The sequence below is a fragment of the Glarea lozoyensis genome (assembly GCF_000409485.1).
Source record: "Glarea lozoyensis ATCC 20868 chromosome Unknown GLAREA6, whole genome shotgun sequence".
Classification (NCBI taxonomy): Eukaryota; Fungi; Ascomycota; class Leotiomycetes; order Helotiales; family Helotiaceae; genus Glarea; species Glarea lozoyensis.
The window spans coordinates 2,387,932-2,391,074 of record NW_007361001.1 but is presented as its reverse complement, the minus strand read 5'-3'; positions in this window follow the sequence as shown (position 1 = coordinate 2,391,074).

Below are 3,143 nucleotides of genomic sequence, written 5' to 3'. Positions count from 1 at the left end.
AACTATTTCGTCAATTGTTTGAGTAAGTGAGACTTTTTAAGCTCTACTTGAAGTCGACTTGCTAATTGGTCTAAGATTTGCGGGTAGGTGATTGTCACTCATCTTGTCCTCCGCGAGGCAATCAAACAACAGTTTGGCACAACGTATGGTCGAATCACTGAGGTTCTTATAGACTTTCGGAATATTCAGTACCGCAGAGAACCAATGAGGACCAACGGCAGTCTTAAATGGCCTAAGACACCCAAGCCTTAAAGATATGTACGTCCTATAAATTCAATTCAAAGCATGCTTTGCTTTGCGGACCATGATCTGCAGTATGAGGCCATTTGCCTAGTTTCACAATGTTCGGTTTACAAGATTGTTCTAGACGACGACTTAGAACACCAAATTATTATTCTCAGTCTAGGATTACAGATATCATCACAGTGTCGTGACTTACTTCATGGTTCGGAAATTTTAGGTTACGTAGGCCATCTTGAGCCCGTGAAATGGACCCAAGTAAGTTACCATAGATATATGCTCTCACATTTCTGAACAATGTGTATGTGAGTCCTCTGAAGACGAGTCAAAGGTTATTTCAAATAACACGAGCTCAGCATCTCAAGACAACCGTCCGAAAAGCTGTCAAAAGCTTCTGATACAATCGTACGCATGGTCATTTCCGCTTGTGCGTAAGCGTATGAAATTGGCTTTAGGAGTCTAGATAATGCTTGTGGCTATGTTTTAAAATATCAGTTTGACACATCCATGTAAAACACAAAACACCATGATGAGCTTGATTTTAGAATAAAGTTGATGTGACACTTGACGATAATCACAGGAGGGTCTATTTGAAGAGACAGTAGATACGTGACTAGATAAGATAGTGTTAGCTGCTCTGTAATAGAAATTGTAAGAAGAGTCAGAAATAACTTGTTAACAAATTGTACTAGATATTACACCTGCATAGGCTGAGTAGGTCTACTATGTGTAGTACCCACAACAGCATACAGGACCCCGAACCGGTTACAGCCACACTTACAGATATGGCCATGGCATGCTAACATCTTCAGGTTCTACGACCAGTCTTTAAGCCGAGCGCAACAAGTGTTCTGAAGTTTCAAATCCGCTTCTCTGAAACCATGTTATATTTTGACATCGACCTTTCTTTTGAATAATTGGAACTGTGAAATCAATTATCAAATGAGGAATAGACATAGATTATACCATAAATTCTAGATCTTACCTATCAAACAACTCTGCGAAGAAAATGGTATCATAGCGCTTACCAGCAATTGTTGAAGCGCATTTCGAAAGGTTAATTACATTACCCAGCATACCTGCATCGATCCCGATTGCCCGTCGATATTGCAACGAGTTCCTATTCTCCAAAGACAATAACATTCAGTTCTGGCTAGAGCAACCCAGACCTTCAATCTAAGGACGGTGGGTTGGAGGAGCTGTCTAACTTGAAATCTCTCTGAATCATCAGCGATCTCGCTTAAGCCGTGTCTTCCCCAGAGATTCCACGATATTCACCCAGTCAGTAACCATGTTTTTATCCATTGCACTTTATAGCTCGTGAAATGGTAGAGGATCTTCACGTTAACTCTCAAATATGAGTGTGTTGGAGGCACAGTTGATGTATATGAGCTGGGGATTCCCTAATCCCAATCTCTTGCACTTCTTCTGTCGTCACTGTTTCGAAAAGTTTTGACTTGAATATTCCTGTAAAATAGTCGATACTCCAGATACACACCGTGAATAACATGATTCGACATTCTCTCTGACAGCTCGCACATTTGGAAGTGGGAAGATCATTGTGTCAAAATCTACTCGTATTCGTGTAAAAATTGAGCCCGACATGTTCTACACATCGTTCGCTCGAAGAGCAACCTACCCTAAATGAAATTCAACTGATTTAGTTCGATGTCTTTTCTATTTTATTGATCGGACCGTTTGGACCGCGAGATTTTCCACATCTATTGGGTGATACGAGCCTTCCTAGCCAGCTGACTCACCAAGACAAGTTGCGGTCAACACCGTATATTACAATGAACTCAGCAGGCCAATAAAGTTCACATATTGGAATTACCCTTGCAGTATGTAGCCTATGATTTTACAACACATACCTTTCAGTCGTAGCAACTTCTCGGGAATTCACAATTGAATATCTGAGCATTTATGAAGCTAGAATAATCATGAAGTCATTATAACTTTAACATCATAGAACCATCAGCTCTGCAACCGGCTCTAGTTATATGTTACAAGACTCGTTACAACAAGTGATCAAATACTTATTCTGTCTCGCTTCAAATTACAGCTACCACTACCTCAAAGATAGATGTCTACGAGAAAATGCAGGCAACGCAGCCAGTGAGATATCTGCAAATAATTTCCGAATAAAGTATATATATTTTCAACGTGCAACTGTCTAGGTCCACGTGGATAAATTCAATTACATCTCTGAGGTCATATAGATACTTCGTCCTAAACCAGGAGATAAATATACCAGAAATCAACAAACGGTGGGATGCCGTCAGAGAGTGAGACTAAGAGTCTAGCCGCAGCCTCTTGACCAATAGGTCCCCGAGTCAACTCTTTGAAAATACTCCGTTAGAGACGAGAGCCTATATGAGGGCTTTCCTGATGTAAAAACTGATTGGGGCGAACCTGGCACACTGAAAAGTAGAATCTGATAGAGCTGTAAAACTCCCATCTCGACATCTTGATGCAAGTTGATGCCCAAGGATGATGGCATATGTTAATCAGCTCGCAATGCCAATTGTGGACAAGTCACCAGAAGACAAAACAGCCAAGTGGCAAACCAGCAGTGTTATACTGTGCACGGTCTCCAGAAGAACCAACCAATGGAAAGGGTATCTTATTCAAAATCTACGAATGTACTGTATAGCAAAAGGAGACTCGCTTTCAAAATATTCATGCTAGTATGCAATTATAGATTTTTCTCCGCCACCTTCAAATCCCAATTTATCTTTGGCGGATGATTTCGGTCAAGAAATCCTCACTGCAGTTTGTTAAATTCCGTACTGAGCAAGAATAGGTCTGGTCAACTTACAAGGACAAAGTAATATATCCGTCCCGGTCATCATCGTACTTCTTGAAAACATCCGTCATCCTCTTCAGACTGATGCAACTCTGCA